The sequence below is a fragment of the Salminus brasiliensis genome, chromosome 11 (assembly GCF_030463535.1).
Source record: "Salminus brasiliensis chromosome 11, fSalBra1.hap2, whole genome shotgun sequence".
Taxonomy (NCBI): Eukaryota; Metazoa; Chordata; class Actinopteri; order Characiformes; family Bryconidae; genus Salminus; species Salminus brasiliensis.
This window is the reverse complement of record NC_132888.1, coordinates 9,195,684-9,217,620: the sequence shown is the minus strand read 5'-3', so window position 1 is coordinate 9,217,620 and position 21,937 is coordinate 9,195,684. Positions and strand designations below refer to the sequence as shown.

The following is a 21,937-nucleotide window of genomic DNA, read 5'->3' as shown; positions in this document are numbered from 1 at the left end:
ATATGTAGACACATAATTATAATAACAAATGGCTATACCATGTTGATGTCATATTCATATCAAAACCCTGTTGTTTCATTTTTTGTATTAATTTAAAAATGTATAAATTAATTATAGAGACTGTTTATTAACATCGGTTTAGCACCTACCGGATAGCACCTACTTTGGCCGGATTCCATTTTACACTGCTTTTACACTACCACTTCACACTAAAAAGGACAGTGTAACATCAGTTTCACAGGCCCTAAAATAGAACCCAGTGGGACTTGGGACACGAGATATGCAAAATCAATTATTTCTGCATAAAGATTTATACCTGAATAATCATCCACCAGTCTTTTGAAGACACATACTAGTGATTGGAGCAGGAAAGGTGAAGGGTCTTGAACACAGGCCCAAAAGTGGCAGCCTGGGTATCAGAACCCACAACCCTGTCATTAACAGCCTGGTGCCCTAACTTGCAGAGCCACCACTGCCTCATAAAGGAGTGAGAGTACAGGGCGAGAGTGAGAGCAGGGTGAGAGCAAAACCAGTATGCACAGCAGTAATAAAATCACGTATCAGTGATTTTTCAGCAGAGGTATTCTCATATGCCTAACTGTATCCGGACACAGAACACGCATTTCGTCTACACATTTGTTAAATGTGGGAGAGATCCGTTTCTGACCTCCTCGGAATGTGGTTTGAGTGATCTGATCACATTCCGAATGTGATCTGATTATCAGATATGGCCGTTAACCCCTTAACACTCCAAGGCTAATTACACACTAAGGTGTATTACTCTGTACAACTGGTGGGGTAATTCTCTAGTAATAGTCAAGTCAAGTCAAGTCAAATTTATTTGTATAGCTTTTTACATCTGTTGTTGTCACAAATCAGCTTTACATAATTAGTAATTAGTAAAAGTAAAAAAAAAACAAAAACGTAAGAACACATGAAGGATCCAAGACCCCCAGTAAGCAGCCAATGGCGACAGTAGCAAGGAAAAACTCCCTCAGAGCTGGAGGAAGAAACCTTGGGAAAAACCAAGACTCACAGGGGGGACCCGACCCGTCCTCCTCTGATCAGAACTATTTAAACATTAATGATAAAAGTTACCAAACCATCTATATGGTTGAACTGCTCTGATCATAATCATTTTATATATAATTAATAACATTTTATTATAATAAATAATATATTAATCATGGTGTAATAGAAGTCTGTAATAGCATGTTTGGCCCATCGGTGGGCCGTAGTCTGTTAAAGGGGTTTAAGACAGGTGTAAACAGGCTACTGGTTGAGAATTGTTTTCCCTGTGTCTCCTGTAAAGCTGGTTTATCTAATGAGGGCAGCAGTGGTGGTCTATCCACTCTTATGCAAAATGAATTACAGTTTTGGAAACTCTGGATTTATCACTTCATTTCCTTTGACCTTCTCCTTCCTTTTGCAACTGGATGGTCTTATATCTAACCTCCTCAGAAGTATCTTCTGAAACAAAAAACAACCAAAATAGAAACGCAGCAAGAATGAAGCACCTAGTTTTTGCTCCGTCTGCCACAAATGTGAAGAACTTTGAGTGGAGAATTCTGATAGGGCTGCTCCCTGACAAACCCACAAACCCACAAACACACACACACACACAGCTGCATGCTGAGGGATGAAAGCAGGATGTAGGGATGTGGGAGGGGTGTTAGATTAAGGGCTCGCAGGTTTCAAGCAGAAGTCCCATGTGGTTTGGAGGCGAGAGGAGACAGCAGCACTGGAATAACAGGTCCCAGTGCGGAGCCTCGCTGCCACTGATTCTGGAGCTCCACACTACACTTCTCTGCATTCGTTTATTTATCTACATGGAGGAGATTGGGCCATGGGGCAGAGAACAGGCTACCATATCTAAACCAAAGATCACACACTTGTGCGAAACACACAAACCGCAGTGGGTTGGGGGGGGGGATACAGTAGAATTTTAAGCGTCTGGAATCAGTGTCAGCTTAGCGGGAGGAGAAAAAAAAGAAAGACCAGCTTCTTTGCTTTAGACCGATACAGCAGTGCCGACTCCAGAGACTGGAGCTTTGTCTTCCAAATTGGAACCCCGCGGTCTAAAAGCACTCACCCTGCTGGGGAATGTGCTTCATGCTGATGGCTGGAGTTAGCAACAGCATAACAGGCAAAATCCGCTTGCTTTTTTTAATGGCCGGCGGATCTGTTCTCAATTCGCCAACAGATTCATGATGGCACTGAATGCTGAGGCATTCACATCCAGACAGAGAAACAGAGAATGAGACCAGACAGAGGCACGACTGTGTATGTGAGCAAACACTGTAATAGCTTAACTTCCCTGAAATGGACAAATAGATAGCTAGACAGGTATGTTAGCAAGATAGCTAGCTAATTATCTCATTCACAGTTTCTTCTGAAATCAAGGATATTAAAAAGAGTTTGTCCTGCTTTTGGTGGAGTAGCTGTCTCTCTACTGTCCAGGGGAAAAGGCTTTCTACTAGATTTTGGAGGAGCATTGCTGTGAGGAGTTGATTGCATTCAGCAACAAGAGCCTTAGTGAGGTCAGGATGTTAGATGATCACCACCCCACCTCATCCTCAACTCCTTAACTCCATCCAAAAAAGTATTAGATGGAGCTCCACCATCCTTCCAGAGAACACAGTTCCACCTGGCATTAGGCAGCATGGTGCCAATAGGTTCATGTTTATCTGCTCCAGAGAGTCCTATTCTATTGGCGATACCTCTCTACAGGGCCTAGACAAGCTGTGTGGCAGGTGAGACAGGTGTGTCAGCAATGGTTTTTTAAACTTAAGGTAGCTAAATGCATTTATTAGAAGGGGTGTCCACAAACTTTTGGACATAAATTTGGACATATAGCATATATGATTTCCTAGATGAGATAGAAGGCATGAGAATCTTTAGGCTTGTACGTCAGGTGAACCTAGGATAGCATTTTCTTTTCAAAAACCCTCATTGCCCCTAGACTTTTTATCTACAGCTCCCACTCTTTTCTCGGGGCGTCTCTGCGTGCCTCCCCTCTGATGAATATTTATGTATTTCTCCATCTCTTCCCCCGCACGCTGCTGAGAGCTGCATCTGTCTGAGGCTTGGGGCTAAAAAGGCCAAATCTTCTCCTGCTTCCATCTCTCCCTTCTTCTTTTCCTCCTGCAGCGCTGTTGTTTATTTATTTATTTATTATTTATTTATTTGGGCGGAGGTGGGTGTATGGGGGGCTTCTAAGCAGGCTAAATTAGCAGTGTTGCCCTTTCTTTGGCACCCTCTCAGATTCCGAGCTGCGAGGTTGGAGGAGCGAGTCGAGGCGTGCGTGGAGAAGCACGGGATGGAAAGCCGAAACGAGGGCCATGTGCCAGAGAAAGAAAAGACGACATATGCTCCTCTGTGCTTTACTGTGTTTTTGCATACATATCCTCGCAAGCCGCGCCAAAGGCAATTAGAGCGCCTGCGTGTGTTACTGCACGCTGCGTGCTTCAGTTAGCTGAATAAAGGTGCTGGGAGCAATTCTGTGCTGCGTGCCGCTCCAATCCCCATCCGATTCACCCGCTGTCGCTGCCGACACTTCAGCCGGCTGTGACTGAGAGCAACAGTTTTTCATCAGTTTTATAATACGCCGTCCTGTTTTAATAAGAGAACAAGATGTTCCATTAGTGAGAGGAAAGGCAACAATACACAAGCTGTCGGGGTGAGTAGCGCAATCCTTTCACGGCCAGTTTAAGAATCTGGGAAAAGGAAAACTTCCACCTACCATGCAGCCAGTAGCCGCCATCTACACAAGTGGCAGCAGAGGTCATATGTGGGCTCCCTTTACTAAATGCCTCCACTCATGTGGTGTATGTGGGTGCGAGACACGAAGATAGTGTTTCCACATCGTGCCGAGAGCTATAACCACATTTTCATTTTGCGCTAATTTCATGTTTTCTAATAAGAAGGAACATACAGGGGCAAAAGAAAAGGGTCCCAGAATAGACACTTGTGGAACGCCACAGGCAATATCATAATGCTTTGTGACGAGTTGCTTCCAAACTATCCATTAGACAGGTATGACTTGAAGCAGCAAGGGTCAAGAGTGGGGTCACTTTACTAAACAAGCCCTGCAGACCTACTGCACTTATATGAATCCCACCACACCAGTCCATTTTCTGTGTGTGTGTGTGCATATGTGTGTGACATGGGGAGAGACCTGCATTTTCACAACATGCCCAGAGCTAGAGCCTTTCCATTTTGATCTAACTTCTAAAGTCTACCCAGAATAAAAACAGAAGGGACAAAAAAGGTCCCAGAATGGATCCTTGGGGAAAATTACCAAAGGTAATTTCATAATGATGTGCTACTTCACAGGCCAACATTAAACTGTCTATCAGAAAGGTATAAGCAGCAAATGTGAAGAGTGTGGTGGCATTGTTTAATACACCTGCAGCCCTGATACACAAACAGGCAGAGATCAGTGTTATCAGAACATGCCCAGACCTATAAGAGCATTTCTAATTTGCTCTAACTTCTAAGTCTACCAAGAATTAAAATAGAGTGGAAACACAAGAGTTTCAGAACAGATGCTTGTGGAACACCACAGGAGATTTCAAGCGTGAGGTGGCTTTATTAAACACACCCACAGCCCTGCTACACAAACATACCTGTGTGTGTGTGTGTGTTTTCAGTTCGAGTTCCCAAAAGTGGGCTGTATTGCTTCTATTCTGTTACAGATGTGCTATTTCTAATTGTGTGTTCAGATCGAACAGCAAAAATATGTCTGACTCTGTGTGTGTGCATGCCTGTGTGTGTGTGTGTGTGTGTGTGTGTGTCAATGTGAATATGTGTTGCATGCTTGAGGGGCGAGAAGTTAATGTGTGAATGTGACACATTACACAGTGGGCAGGAAAACTCTTCTATTTGTCTGTATGACCTAACAGTTCCCTCATGCATTAGTGCCACTGCAACACAGACCTCCTGAATCCAATCTGACTCCTACTCAGAGAGAGACAGAGAGAGAGAGAGAGAGAGAGAGAGAGAGAGAGAGAGAGAGAGAGATGGCTGGTCTTAAGGGCTTGACCCCCCACTAACACACACTCACACACAGACACACGTTACTATAGTATCTCTGCCTTCCAAATACACATCATCTCATTTTATGTACACCGTTCAGACGCTGATGCAATCTGTGGAACACTGTCTGTAGATCTGGGAAATGAACCGATGAATAAAGCAGTGGATGGGGAAGATAACTCTAAGCCTATGGAGCATATGGACAAACAGGAAGACCCTACACTATCTATTTCTATGGAGCTTAAGGACAGAAAGGAAAGGTGGTATCAAGGGTGTACCAATACTTTCTATGGCACTCTGTTCCATGGAAACCGAAACACTAGAGTTGTAACAATATAACATGCCATATATTGTATTGAATACCTGAAGTTGTATAGCAGCATATCCTCTTGGATCATGACCAGAGCTTTAGCTTGTGGCTCATATATTAGTTTGTGGCTAAAGTGTTCAATCAGGACACTATACACTATATACATCCTTATCTGGGCAGTAAGTGTATGTATATATATATATATATATATATATATATATATATATATATATATATATATATATATATATATAAATATATATATAAAGTGTGCGTCTGTGTGTTGAGAGGTGTTGGACGGACAGGGTGTGCTTTCCAAGAAGGTCAAACGGTGAGAATGGGGTGAGCGTGGCTGCTGACCTTAATACACATCAATCTAATCACTACGGTTTCAGTCTCTTAAACAAACACTCATTTCACACCCATCTCCTTTCAAAGGCCCCATCTCGCCCAAGAGCTCTGTCTTTGGCTTAACGAGACCCCCGCTGGCCAGCCCGGTAATGACGGAACACCCCACGCTGGGGCTCCAACTGGACCCCCAAACCCTGAAAACGAGCCGCGCCGCCAATCGCGAAACAATATAATTAACTCTTAATGAACCTGCCTGTTCCCGCTGCCATCCTCAACATACACTTCCCAAATTCAATTTAGCCTAATCCCAGCTTTATGGTAATGTATAGCTCATTAAAATGTTAGTTAAAAACTCATTAAAATGCACTCAGAGACGTAATGGCTTCATTACTGTGATAATGCTGAAAACCAAAGAGACAGACGAGGGCGAAGGATGGAGGAGAAGAAAGCAATGAGAGGAGAGAGAGAAAGAGAAAAATAGAGAGAAAGAGAGAGCGAGACAGCTTTCCGATGACTTAATTGTGACTAGAATCTGCATAGATTTGCATAACAAATGCGGACACGGCGGAGCTAACTTTCAGCGAGGCTTGGTAATTAAGCAGCCCTCACAATTAAAGACGCTTTTCTCCAAAATAAATTTGGGTTTCATTTATAGCTCTTTATAAGAGGCCGGCTTTATGAGCGCATGTGAGAGCACATCTGTCTGTAATGCAAGTTCTGGGTCTGCTGCTATTCTCAATGTAGGCCTACAGTTGGAATTGGGGCTGTAATTGATTACGGAATCAACTATTAGTCGATGAACTGACTAACAGAAACACCATACCTTCTGCAATCCATCAGAATAACAACAGGTACTAGTTACAGAGTAATAGTCCACAATCACATCATGGTACATTAACTTACATTAATAATAAGAAAGTTTTATCATTGATGTAAAGTTATCAATTTGCATAGTAATGTCTTGATCCTGCTATCCCCCCACCGAACGAGCATGTGGAGGCGGGGCTTAGTAAGGAGCACGCTTTGACATGTCAAAATGGCCACCAGTGGAAGAGTCAGCATTCGGGAGGTTGCTGCCCAATGCAGCAATAGAGCATAAAAAAGTAGAGCATAAAATATTCTCTAGTTCATCATCAATTGGGGTGGAGTTACACATGCAGCAGAACTGAATTTTCCACCACAAGGGGGCGCACAAGTCAGGTTTGGAACAGCAAAAGTCCAATTTATCGCCATATTGTTGTTTTTGTTGGATGCATCACTGGTTTTATCCAAATACTAATGTTAATTCCTTAAAAATAGCTGATTTCTGATCTATTAAAATAAGAATTAGCCCCGATCATTAGTTCCTGAGAGTGAGCATCTGACTGTAACAGAGCAGGATAGAGTTTGTTTATTCATTTCCCCACAGGCAACACTGCTGGCAACCACACTCCTCAAAATAAAGATGCTTCAAATGGCTCTTTAAACTTTTTGAAACCAGAAGCCATAGAAGAACCACTTTCGATTCCACAAAGAACCATGTAATAGAGGTCGGAACCTAAACCATGGTAAAGAAGAAGCAGCCTTCAACGTAAAGAAGAACCTTCGACGTATTCTTTATACTCATAGATCTCTATTACAAACATGGTTCTTCACAGAACCAAAGTGGTTATTCTATGGCATCGCTCAAAGAACCATATAAAGTACCTTCATTTTAAGAGTGTAATCGACTTTGTCAGTTGACCCCTGCTGCTGTAGCTGGAATAATTTACCCTCCCACTGAAGCCAATTACAGGCCGTTATCCATTTCAGTTGTATCTCAAACACAACCTGACAATAAGACTGTGTGAAGCTTGTCCAGCTTCAAAAAGGCCTCAGATTGCATTTATGCTCTGTACTTTTCTCCACCATCACCGCCGCCATGTCTTATTATCTGGATCCTCTGCTTTCCAACCCCATGTTGTGAAGGAACCAAAGCAGGCAAGCTGTGGTAGATCCACACACATCAAAAGCTGCTTCCACATCGGGGAGACCACTCCGGCTGCTGTTCCTGATCCTGCCTAATGAACGCCACTCCTGAGTTCTGAAGCCCAGGCAGCCGAAAGAGAACCTGATCAAACGCCGCAACCTGCGCTCCTCCACCGCCAACATCTCCTGCTTTTATTAACGCCTTCACAACCCGACACGGCTACGAAAAAAGGAGGTTGGAGACGAAGGAGGACGAGGAGGAGGGGGGATTCCATGGAGATCAAAGTCACAGGTCGACTGATCAGGTGGGACATTTTCCTTTCTTTCTACAGAGCTGTAAGAAAGGTGAACCTGCAGGAGTTACCTGTCAGGGAGATCGCTGACTTTTGTTTAAGCTCTTCTTTTCTTCCCTCACTTTTCCTTTAGGCATCACTCTCCAATTAGTTTGTCAAGACGTGGAATGTCATGCAGGCTACTGAGGGGGATTTCAGAAGGCAGGGGAAGACTGGCCCTTTCACACAATCTTGTTGTCTGCAGTGTTGTTTTTTTTATGTTGGTATAGAAGGTAAATTTGGCCGCTACAGGCTTTTGGACTGTTCGTCTGTCAAGAGTGGTTTAGGATGTTTTGGAGCTGTCTTTTTCTTCACCCCATTAGTAGTTTGGAAGTTTAGCAAAGCACTGAGAGTCAATATCTGACAAAACAGAGAGGCTTTCATAGTGCGGAAGAGCATGCTCCTAACCCTGGAAACCATGTGGAATCCCTACAGGCTGGGACTGCGAGAAGACTAGACTACTGGGAGTTCTTGATGAGAATCTTTAAGGCAACAGTGGGCAGAAAGCAAACGTGACAGACAGACAGATAGATATAGTCAGACAGACAGACATATAGATATAGTCAGACATACAGACAGAAAGACAGACATATAGATATAGACAGGCAGACAGACAGACAGAAAGACAGGCATATAGATATAATCAGACAGACAGACAGAAAGACAGACATATCGATATAGTCAGACAGACAGACAGAAAGACAGACATATCGATATAGTCAGACAGACAGACATATCGATATAGTCAGACAGACAGACAGAAAGACAGACAGATAGATATAGACAGACTTACAGACAGACAGAAAGACAGACAGACAGATATAGTCAGACAGACAGACAGAAACACAGACATATAGATATAGACAGGCAGACAGACTAGACTACTATGAGTTATATGAGAAGCTTTAATGCAACAGTGGGCAGAGAGCAAAGGTGACAAACAGACAGACAGACAGACAGGTAGACAGAGTGATAGATAGATAGACAGGTGGGCAGATATATAGAAAGATACAGAAAGATAGACAGACAGACAGAAAGACAGACAGATAGATAGATAGATATAGTCAGACAGACACACTGATAGATGTGGACAGACAGACTAGACTACTGGGAGTTAGATGAGAAGCTTTAATGCAACAGTGGGCAGAAAGCAAAGGTGATAGATAGACAGACAGACAGGTAGACAGATAGATATAGTCATACAGACAGACACAGATATGTGGATAAACAGAGAGACAGACAGATAGACAGATAGATGTAATAGATAATATTAGATAATTAAAACTAATACTGCCACAGTCAAAGACCTTTACCTTGCAGACACACATACACACACACACACACACACACACACACACACACACACACACACTTACACACACCTATACTTTAATTGCTGTGATGCTGTGTGTTTTGGTTCTGTTCACTGAAGCAGAAGTGATGTCTGATGACACAGGCTCTGCTGGGTGTGACCGTGGCAAACTGCAGCTGGAGACAATGACAACAGGAAGATGCTCTGGTGGACACAGACAGGTGAAAAAACACTAGAGTGCTCCTTTAAAGTTTAAAGATGGTCACACACAGCACGTCCAGCATCGGTCTGTCTCCATCGTGAGACTGTGGACCTGCAGAAGCTTTCACTGAAAGCTAACCTCAGTCTGCCTCTGTGGATTCCTGTTTGCTGGCAATCTGATGCTCTGCTATTCCTGACCTGCATTTCTAATCTCCGCCTGAGACCGGTGACATTGAGAGAGTGACCTCAAGGAGGTACAGTAAGACGAGCCCCACCACACAGCTCCGCCTGAGGGACTATAGCTGAAGCCCTGTTCGATAGCACTTACACACTACAGAGACAGAGGATGGTATGCTGTACACTACTTCTTCTTTTTTGCAGGGCTTTTATAAGACATGCCATAGTTCAGATGTGTTCTAAAAGTACTGCTGATACCTATCATACATACTGTATAACATACAATATATGGACAAAAGTATTGGGACACATCTTAATCACTAAATTCAGGTGTGTCCTTCAGTCCCATTGCCACAGGTGTATAAAATCAGGCACCTAGCCATGCAGTCAGCCTTTCCACACATTAGTGAAAGAATGGGTGGTTCATAGGGGCTGACTGAATTCCAGCATGGTATTGTAATATTTTACTGTAGTATTATTGTGGAATAGTGGAAGCGTTTAGGAACCACGTTACAGTAGCAAGTTTCAGTAGCAGGGTCCATGAGTGCTGAGGGGCATAGTACATAAGTCGCCACCCTTCCAAACCTGCTGTTAGAGCTGCAAGGAGGAACAAACTCTACATTCATGCCTATGGATTCAGACTGGGATGTCCTAACAGCTCCTTTAGGTGTAATGTGTAGGTGACCCAATACTTTTGTCAATATAGTGCATCACCACAACAATAACGTCGCATTGGCCACCTTTAATTAGCGATTTAATGCTCTGCTAGTGCTAATTGAACTGGATTGTGGTGTGTGAAACTGCGTCTCATCTCGATGGCACCACTCTTTTAATTAAACTCTCTGTTGGAGACAGGGCTTTAACGAACACCCTTAGTGTGTAACTGTGTGTGGGTGAGTTTATGTGTGTGCAAGTTCCCTCTATATCATCGGTGCAGTGGTGTAGCCATGAGGCCCAGAGCAACACTCACCATTAAACATGTGAATTGAATGTGAGCTCATGAGTGTAACTACATGTACGTGTGTGTGAGTGTGTGTGTGTGTGTATGTGTGTGTGAGAGAGAGAGAGAGAGAGAGATTTCATTAAGCAAGTGATCAGGGCACTGACCATTTCCTCCTTACACACCGCAGCCCTGTGAAGGGTTTAATGGCTGGGAGTGAGTCTGGGCATGTGTGTGTGTGTGTGTGTGTGTGAGTGTGTAGAGGGATAATTGTGGAGGAGTTCAGCTCCAGTCTTTTCTAGCAGCTTATGAGCTGCAGGGGCTTTAATGGTGCCAGACAATCGTCTACTGCTCAATCAATACAACCACAGAGCTGCAGACCATGATACCCAGGCTTCAGCACGCCCCTCTCTCTCTCTCTGTCCCTCTGTCTCTTCCTGAATGTCCCTCTCTCTTTGCTTTTTCTGCCAACTCTTTCTTTCTCTCTCTGTAAATGTCCCTCTTTCCTGCTCTTTCTGTATGTCTCTTTCCATCTCGCTCTCTCTGTCTTTCTGAATGTCCCTCTCTTTTTGTTCTCTCTCTCTCTCTCTCTCTCTCTCTCTCTCCCTCTCTCTCTTTATAAATGTCCCTCTTGCCTGCTCCATCTGTATGTCTCTCTCCCTCTCTCTCTTTCTGTATTTCTGAATGTCCCTCTCTCTTTCTCTCCACTCTCTATCTCTTTACTAGTGTGCCTCGACTCACCCTTTTGCTCCCATCTCTTTCAGACCATCTCCTGTCTCCCAATTTCTCTGCCCTCTCAGTTCATTTCCACTCTCCTTACCCCCACTCGCTCTCTCCTTTCCTTCTTAACTTCCCCTCTCTTGTTACTCTCTCTCTCCTGTCTCTTATTCTTACTTCCTTTTCTTACTGTCTCTCTGTCTCTGTCCATTTTTTCTGTCCCTCTCTCTCGTCTTGCCCCTCTCTCCTGCTCCTGTTCCTATTCTAGCTCTCCCCCTCTCTCTCAGTCAAGTGTGTACACTGGTCCCGGATTCCCGTGAGGGATCATATTCTGGCAATTATCGAAAGCAGAAAGAGTAAGAAAATACCGAAATCAGATCATCAGAGCTCACCAGCAGCACAACTACAGCACCGCTGCAGCATCTGCTGTTAGTGTGCATGTATGAGACAGAGAGGAATGAGCGAGGGACAGCGAGAGGGAGGAGGCAGGGGGAGGAGGGAGAGCTACAGGGTCTGCTGGTGTTAAACGTGCGTCAGCTCTCAGCGCAGACATTAAAAATGATTTATTGATGGCTTTATGGATCTTAACGGGTGAGGAAGAGCAAAAATTAAACTGGATACGCAGATGACCTTTACTGCCGTCTGCAGCACGCAGAGAGGGAAAGAGATCCCTCAGAGTGTGTGTGTGTGTGTGTGTCTGAGAAAAAGAGAGAGGGAGAAAGAGAGAGAGATGGAGAAGAGGGTAAGAAAAGGAAATGTGATATGTGAATACTGTATGCATTCATTTCTGTGTGTGTGTGTGTGTGTCCATGAGTGTGTTTTGTTGAATAATGGGAGATATAGTACCACACTATGCCTTTAAAGGAAAAGTTCCTTCAAAAAGTTATTTGAGGGATGACATAGAAGAACCATGTGTGTACTACACTGATCAGCCATAACATTAAAACTACCTACCTAATATTGTGTAGGTCCTCCTTATGCTGCCAAAACAGCTCTGATCCACTGAGCTCACTCCACAAGACCTGAAGCCAGTTTCAGGTTCACCAGTTATCCTTCCTTGGAGCACTTTTGGTAGCTACTAACCCCTGCATACTGGGAACACCCCACGGACCTGCCTGATGTTTTGGAGATGTTCTGACCCACGTCTAGCCGTCAGAATGAGTTTTTTTTGTCAAGGTGGCTCAGATCTTTATGCTTGCCAATTTTTCCACCACACTGGCACACCACCTTTAGGAACTGACTGCTAACTTGCTGCCTAATATATAGGTCCCACCCCTTTACAGGTGGTATTGTAACCAGACAAGCAAGGAGAACCACTTTACCTGTAAGTGGTTTTAATGTTATGGCTGATTGGCGTAGAGATATGTGAGTGTAAAGAAGCTTCACTTGCTGAAAGGTTCTTCTATGGCATCCCATGATGAAAACTGTGGTGGTGGGGAACAGTGTGAAGAAGAAGGGAGCTGTGAGGTTGCTACGGCAACCGGAAATACTATACTGCTTTCCACATGTGGGGTGGTTTAAAAATGCAAAAAGCAGTCGCAGGTGGTAATGATTTGGAAATGGAAACTTGTGGGGTGCGCTGTTTTTAAGGGACTGTGGACTGAAGAGAACAAACTAAAAAATCCCTCAGTAAGTGTATACGAATTCTGCTGCTGAATAACTGGCAACCTAAGGACAAGTGAGCACAAAGCACTTCAGAAACGGTCTCAAATGAGGCTTAAAACACTGTTTTTACAAGGACAATAAGCACAGTCACAGTAATCGTGCTGGAGTGATCCTTTAAGAGTCAACATTCCCTTAAGGAAATTATCATTTCCACAGCACCACACACAGATGTGTGAGCACGGAGCAGAGCGGGCATCCTCAGCCCATGACACTTTTTGCCGGCCGCGCTGAGCCGCACTGACAGTCATGCTGCAATCCAATTCCTGTTAATTGCATTACAGGCCTGCAGAAGGTAATTGTGTTTGTCTCAACTGTAATCAGCTTACTGCCGCAATGCGGTGGGGCTTCTGCGCACGGGACAGGGCCAGAGCGGGGATCTCATCACAACCAGGTGGAGAGTGAGTGAGTGCTTAGGGTAGAGTTCAGGTACAACTTGGACAAAACTGTGTTCCATGGTACACTATATGTCCAAATATTTGTGGACCCCCCCTTAATGAATGCATTCAGCTACTTTAATTCAGCTACTGACACAGATGTGCCAGTGCACACACACACACACACACACACACACACACACACACACACACACACAGTATGTCCCTGTAGACTCTAGTCCCTGTAGAGTAGTACTGTCAATAGAATAGGACTCTCTGGAGCAGATAAACATAAATCTATTGGCACCATGCCTAATGCCAGAGGTGGGCTAGACGGGTATAAAGCCTCCCAGCATTGAGCTGTGGAGCAGTGGAACTGTGCTCTCTGGAATGATAGATGCTGCTCCCTTCAATATTTCTGTGATGAGTTGGGGAGTTGGGGGTGAGGTGGGGTGGTGATCATCCAACATCCTAACCTCACTAATGCTTTTGTTGCTGAATGCAATCAAATCTTCACAGCAATGCTCCAAAATCTAGTAGAAAGTCTCCAATAGACAGTAAAGATAGTTACTCCAACAAAATCAGGACGAACTCAAACAATAAATGGGGAGGTGTCCAAATACTTTTTTTTCTTCCATATAGCATTACAGACAGTACAGTGCAGACAGTACAACAGACAGAGGTTTTTCCTGTAAAGATTGGGCTGCATTATTCTGGATCTGGATGTCTGGTGATTACATGAAGAACCTCATATCCTGATAACAGTATATATCAGTATTGCGCACAACGATACTGCCAAAAGATCAACAAATGATACAATATCAAGAGCACTGGTGTTAACTTAAACTCTTGGCTGATATCCACAAGCATGGCAAAACTCTCCCTTTTCATCCTCCCCGGACTCTCTTTCTCTCTTTTGTAGTGGAGGAACAGCATCAATACTTGGCCGCTGCTGCGCCTCCTCCTGTGCGGCTCGATAGCGGGGGCAGCCCTGTCTGTTTGGTTAATCATTCCGAATGAAGCCCAAAGTTAATGAGGCTACTTCTGATCCCTTCGATTTTGTCCACTTCTCAAAGCTCCATCGACTGCATGCCAGAGGGCGAGGAGCTAAAGTCAGATCTAAAGTGTGACCTACATCACCAAGACAAGAGCACAGAGGAACATCTGCCGCTACTGCTGGGTGCCCATGGACTACGCAGTGTGAATGAAATACATGCTTTATGCAACTCCTCCACACTGCAATGTACTGTATCAATGAGTGCTGTATCAGTACCAGGCTGAAACAGCTTACACTCACACTGTGTGATGTGACGTTGTTAGCTGTGCGTTTCAAGCAGTTGGAGCTTATGGAGTTTTATATATATATATATATATATATATATATATATATATATATATATATATATATATATAATATATAATATAATAATATATATAATAATAATATATATAGTGTGTAAGTATTGCCTATACCAGTGTAATGTAGTAGCATGGTAACTGGGACTAAACCCAAGCAGTTCTAGCTTGGGCTGGGCCAGTTAGCTCATTTGGTTAGAGCGTGGTCCTAATAACGCCAAGGTTGTGGGTTCGATCCCCGTACTAGCCACATCTGCTTTTGAGAATTTCCCCACTGCGGGACTAATAAAGGACTATCTTATCTTATCTTATCATATCCCAACTGTGATATGTACTAAAATCAGAAGAAATGGACAAGCTTAAGGATGTGAGCCACTCTGATGAGGACCAATCTGTGATGGCTAGACGACTGGGTCAGAACATCTCCAAAACATGAGAGAGGTCTTGTTTTTCTGGTATGCATTGGTCAGTACCTACCAAAAGTGCTCTAAAAATTAAACTGGCAGAGCACCTAAGGCTCTCTGATGCTCAAGGAGGCTCCACCCAACAACTTACGAGACTTAAAGTCTTAAAGTCCTTGCCTCAAGTGGTCAGATCTGCTGTGGCAGCACAAGGGAAGACCTACTCAATATTAAGCAGGTGGTACTAATGTTATGGCTGATCTGTGTGTACATAGAAAGCTCTTCCCCTATTAGATTGTATTCACAAGAGGCTCACCTCACCGTAAAAACTGACCGCTGTGCAGAGCGGTGGGGATGTAGAAACAATGGTGGACTAGCAGGACCTAATACAGCCTTAGCTACTGACAGAGCAATTCAGCATCCCACATCACACAGACTACTGATGAGCGTCCATTAATTTCCCTCATTATTTCCCATTATTTCATTTTCGTCTGCCTCTAATGACCTTGACGACTGCCTCTAATGACCTGGGGCTGCTGCTGGAAATGTAAGCAGGTCGTGTGAGTAACTGGCCGAGGACTAATTCACTGCAATGTGTCCATAAAACAGTATCTACTCAACATACTCGGACTGTTCTGGGTGCAAATGAAGGTCCAGCACAAACTGAGCAGAACCAGTAAAATCCTGCGGGAGAATGAATGAAACGGCATGGGTGGAAACTCAGGGGGGCAGAAGGCCGCGGCTGAAACAGGATCAGGGACAAAAGGGCAAAGAGTGACCATGAGAGTGACCGTTCTGACTGATTACATCCAGGTCACTGAAAAGTCAAAATGATGTTTCATTTCAGAGCATCGAGGGCAGCTGTGAGGAATGCCCCGTTTTCAGTGGACACCCACAGAAACAACAGCGTGACTGTTCTGGCCTGTCTTCAGAAGGCTTCTGGAGGATTTTCCACATGGAGCAGTGGGGAAAGATAAGCCACACACACACACACACACACACTCGCACACTCACCCCAGAACACAGTGGAAAGCATGTTGGAGCAGTGCAAGAACAGCCACTGATTCCCCTGGGTAATGAATCTCTATTGCTGGACGGCGGGCCGCTGTAAAACCCAATTAGTGTCAGTGTGCTTTCTGCTGCTCGCCTGATAGTGAGATAACCCTTAGCATGGGGCTCGCTGCCGAGGTCGCTGCTTTTTCCCAGCACCAAAAAACCAAGGAGAAATCTGCATTTTCTACCTTCGGCTTCCCATCCTAAAGCTGATTTTACACTCCAGCACACTCTCAGGCTGGCCACGGCTGATTTCCAACACGGGAATCTGTGGAAGGATGGGCCTATTCCAGCTAGGAGGCGAATAATTAAATTGCGTATAAAATACTGTATCCCTTATGCGAGAGTCAGCGTAATGTGCGCCTTCACCGTCTATTTCACGCTTCAAGTCGATCTCGGCTGAGGCTCTCTGTGTCGGAGCTGTCTCGCATACTCATACCTGCCTTCAGACACCTCCATCTTCCACGTACACACATGAAAGAGTGCAGGAGCACACTCCTTTCCCTCCCTCCTTCTCTCTTTCGCTCTGCCTCTATCTTTCCGAGCCATGCTGCTTTCGCCCTATCCGTCAAAGTTGAAGGGGATGAATTTGAGAAATGGAATGTGCCGTTCTTCTTCTTCTTCTTCATGCATATGCACTGTTTGAAGGTATGCGTCAAGCCTGAGCTGGAAAAGCACATCGCTAGCTCAGAAGGTTTGCACCAGCAGCATAAAAAAAAAAATTCTGAGAGTTTAACCCATTTTGCTTGCCTGCTTTAGTATTTAACCAAAGCACAGATCAAACACACCTGCTGTGACTTCCAGCGGAGGTGTGTTTGCAACAGTGAGTTGGAGGAGTTGAAATTTTAAGCAGCCTATACATGACATAAATAGTGACCATGTGCAAACTGATAGGCCTTGGGATCATTTCCAGTCTATGGAATGGGACAAGTAATGACAATAAGTACAGTACATACTATAACTGACTCTTTGAATTGCTGATGCTCATCCTGCTCATTCCTCTTCTGGACTAATTATATGCAAATGAGCTAAACAGCAGCCAATAAGATTGTTGAAAGATTGTTGGGCAGTAACCAATGAAACCAATGTTTAGGAAAAAAAAAACATGCAATGTATTGCAAGTGTGGGACATCATTAGACTGGTTTAGTTAAAGGTGTAACAAGGATACGCAGTGTTATTAATGTGAAGCACCCAAGGCTACTCAAGTACTTATAGCTCAAAGTGAGTGAGTGAGGGAGTTACAAGCCAGGTCCATGAGGACTATAAAACAAACAAATAAACAAACAAACAAAACAATCAAAGGTTGACCTCAGGTTCAGGACAAGCCACATCTTCTCACACGTCCCCTCTGGACCTTCTAGTGTTCTAGTGTAGCATTAAGCCCTTGAAGAGCCAGCACTTGGTGATGAAAGCATTCCAGCTAGTTGTAATGTAAATGTAACATTAATTGGGTAAATAAATACTGTACTATTGCAGGTTTGAAAAATGATCCATAAACCAACCCCTCTGTGCCTTCACTCCCCACATTCCAGAATACAGACACATGAAGTAATACTAACATACATACTGACCTTGTATCTCCATTTTTTACATAATGTAAATCTGGCTGTTGTTCTTTACATTGTATCCAAATTCCATGATGAATGGACCAATAGAAATGATTCTAAATGACCTGAAGTCAAATCTTTCTACATTGACCTCCATTCAAAGTCAAGAAGGTTTTTTCTTCCCCTGTAAAGGTGCTGTTTTGGACATATAAGGTTTCTGAGTGACAGTGACGATGTTTACCTTATGCTTATGAATATGAATCTCTAAACGATGCCATGTCCTCATGCTTAGAAAATGTATTGATAAAGCACCCGAGACACAAAAAGTCAAAGAAACATCTACCTCGCATCAAATAATGTGTAACACAGCCAGAAACGCTCCAAATATCTGCGGATATCTGCTGCGGAGCGGTTTTTCTTTATTCCCCCGGGAGAGAATTGAAAAGAAAGGGAATGATAGCGACGGGGTGGAAGTGGAGATCTATTGTGTGACGGAAAGAAGTCATTTTTTCCCCACAATGCCATTTCCCAAAACCATTTTCTTGCATTTGCAAGCCTGTCTAATGTCTTGAATGACTGCCCCCTCCAAGAGGAGGGCGAGATGAAGTTTGATTTTTCATAACAGCCACTTGACTGGAAAAGAAGCGGAACCAACAGCAAGAAATCCATCTTCCTAGCTGAAGGGTGGAGGGGAGATGGGGGAACTTGCTTTAAAATTTGGAGATTGCCTCTACCCACGCGTGACTCTTTTACATAGGCTTGGTCTTCTGCGTAGGCCCGCTTCTAAGAGGGGGAAAAAAAAACAACAAATAGAAATTTAACACGAGCGCAGGGAAGGCAGGCTCCCTCCATCTTCTTGCACTGCTGATTCGATGATTCAGTGAAGCGATGAGGCGAGTTTAATCAATCTTCAAACGCCGCCATTATTATTCTGGCTCGATTTAGGGCAAACAGTGTCAAAGCCGAGGACAAAAAGCGTGTTTTTCTGTGGCCGCCTCTTTAGCTAAGCGCTGACCCGAATGAGTCCCGTTGGCTTCTTCTCTCCCTCTCTGTTGAATAATTCAGATGCTAAGACCTGGTTTTAGAGCCGCGGAGGACGGAGATGACATCTTGAAGTTGGACGGGTGGGATGAGAGAGAGGAGAGGAATCTGTGACCCTGCTGTGAGGAGTTGCTGACAGCTACACACATAGACACACACACACATACACACACACACACACACACACACACATACACCTCTACCCCCGATTAGTATTCTCTGCAGGGGCAGCCACACAGGCAGGTAATTGTGACATGTTTTACATCAATATCGCCCCATGAGAGGCTGAGCGGCAAAGCCTAGAGTGCCCCCCCCCCCCCAAAAAAAAAAAAAAAAAACGTCTGCACCCTCAAAAATAAAAAAGGTCCCTAAACGGATCTTGACTTTCTGGGGGAATAAAAACACTTTAATTGGCATAGACCTTCACACAGAACCTCTTAAATTCTCAGGCTTATACATCCTAAGGCTTCTTAACTGGTAACAACATGGAAAACTACACTGACTGAAGTCACAGGAGTACAGAATGGACGTCTGGACATGCCGAGGAACCAAAAGTAGACCTGTCAGCTCACTGAAAGAACAGCCCAGGACCATCTCTTTAAACATGCGTGATCATCCACACCGCTGCTAATTCTGGCAGGGAGTGAAGCAAAGCGAACAGGAGCTTAAAAGCAGCTTCTGGAGTTTCAAACAGGGAAGGGGGTTGATGGTGGTGGTGGTGGGTGGGATTACCATAATCAGCCCACGGCTCAAGACGCTTTGGAAATGCGCTAGCCATTAATGCTGGCAATTACCCCGGCAAAATGCAAAAGGGAAGCCATGCAGAGGTGCCGGACGGGAGGGGGATAGCCATCGATTGGAGCAATGAATAGAATTAGAGTGGGAGGAAAAAATACCCTGCACATGAGCACTCACTGTCAACTACATACAGCTGCATTCACATTACCTCAGTATACAAACATCCGTTTATTTCCTAAAGACCTGCAGGAAAAAGCAACTGGAAACCGTAAGAAGGGCAGAAGGTTACGAGGGGACATTGGCTTGAAAGTGTGGTTTGTATATCATATATAAGCTCCAGGTGTCCAAACTGTGCCCTATTTAATATCCCCTACATGTGAAAAGTCAAGATTACTATATAGGGAGCACTATTCTATTCTAGGGAACAGAATTTGTTGAGGCAGTGAATGATTTTGGAGAGGGTGAGCTCACTGCTGTGTGACATAACCAGCCTGAACGTCGACCTCCCTCAGAGAAGAGGAACACAATGAATTATGGGTATTCCATGTCCGTTTAGTATACATCGTTTGTACACTGTATATTACGGTGCACCAAAGTGGTGCACTATATAGTGAATAGGGAGAGTTGCAGGCACAGCTATAGTGTACACATGATGCACATTAAACAGACATAAAAAAATACCCATAATTTTGAAGATTAGCACACAGCTTCTCTGAGGAAGACTGACATTCATTAGATTAATGAGATCACACACATAACGAGGTGTCTGACATCATTCATTATTCTGTTTCCTGTAATAGCGCTCTGGATTTTTTACATGTAGGGGATGTGGGATAGGGCACAGTTTCAGACACGGCCCTTATTTTTCTTCTTGCTTTGCTACTTCTTCTTTTTTTTTGTTACTTTTAGATTATTATTATTATTATTATATGCCACTGCTTCACAGATCCCTTTTTAGGAATCCCTAAATGTTAGGACAGCTGGGCCTATATATGGTGTGCTAATAAATATGCTTTATAAAATCAGTTTATTCTTATTTAAACAATAAATAGGAAGCCTTTAATGGCAGGTTGTGACATCAGATGGTTGCTCTTTCTGTCTGAGCTAAATATCCAATTATATACCTCAAATATATCATTCAGCGGCTCCAGCTTCAGCTAAAGCGTGACACGACCCAAGAGAACAACTTCTCTGATTGTCTTATTTTCCGTAGGACTGAGCAACCATGCAACCATATGACACCATCACAATCGCAACACACTCCTAATGGTATTTTAGCCGACCTTTTTTTTTTGTCCTAATAAAAAGAACATTTCTGGGTTCACTCATCCTATTTCAACAGCACTGTACTGTACACTATTAAGGCATGTAGATCTCAGCAGTCAGGGCTCTTACCTAACCTGGATAGAACTGGGTACAGGCAGAGGATATCTATAGACTGGTATGATAACATGCCTGAATATGAGGGGGATTGTAGTGTCTTAAGCAAACCTGCTATTACTTCGTAAAACACACTCGTTTAAACACACACCTCTACACACCCTCCCTGTCTGGCAGTGCTGCGGCCTCTCCTGCGGGTCTACAATTTATAGTCTGGGCAACACGTTTCACCCTCCATTAATAGATCCCACTCAAGCCTGGCTTCAATTAACATGAGGCAATCAATTAGCGGGGGAGCAGACAGCGCGTGGCCATGGGAGGTACAGACAGGAGAGATGAGGAGAGGGATGTATGTGTGTGTGTGTGTGTGTGTGTGTGTGTGTCTGGGTGGGTGGGGGTTTGAGTGTTAAAAGCTGTGTGCTGTGGAGTGGGCTTGACGGACCATAACTCTAGGCTTATTCCCGCTCCTCCTACACACATTCAACCATGCATGTTACACACTCACCTGCCCCAACCCCCCCCCCCCCCCCCCAACACACACACACACACACATACACACATTCACTGTCTTTTTCCTACAGGGACACACAACCTACTAGACCCACACACTATTAAAACAATAGGTTAGCCAAGATTAGAACTTGTAGTCAATCATAAAATCTGAAACTTTGTCAAATGGACATACGTTTGTCCATTTATTATAATTAGCAGTAAATATAATGCAATATAGGGACAAAAGTATTGGGACACCTGCACATTCATTGTTTCTTCTGAAAGCAAGGGTATTCAAAAAGAGTAGAGTCTCTACTGTCCAGGGAAAACACTTTCTACTGGAATTGTGGAGCATTGCTGTGAGGATCTGATTGAATTCAGCGACAAGAGCGTTAGGAGTGTGAGGTCAAGAAGTTGGATAATTACCACCCCACCTCATCCCAAAAAGGACTGGATAGAGAGTACCATCCATCATTCCAGAGAACGTAGTTCCACTGCTCCACAGCTCAATAATGGGGGGCTTTATACATCTCTACCCTATGCCAGGTATTATGCAGGATGCCAA

General features: G+C 44.0%; 1 protein-coding gene across 8 annotated transcripts in view; it reads right to left on the bottom strand.

The window, feature by feature from the left end:
* robo2 (roundabout, axon guidance receptor, homolog 2 (Drosophila)) overlaps nucleotides 1-21,937 on the bottom strand; it is a 573,599-nt gene that overhangs the window by 94,394 nt on the left and 457,268 nt on the right. The gene's annotated exons all lie outside the window — the stretch shown is intronic.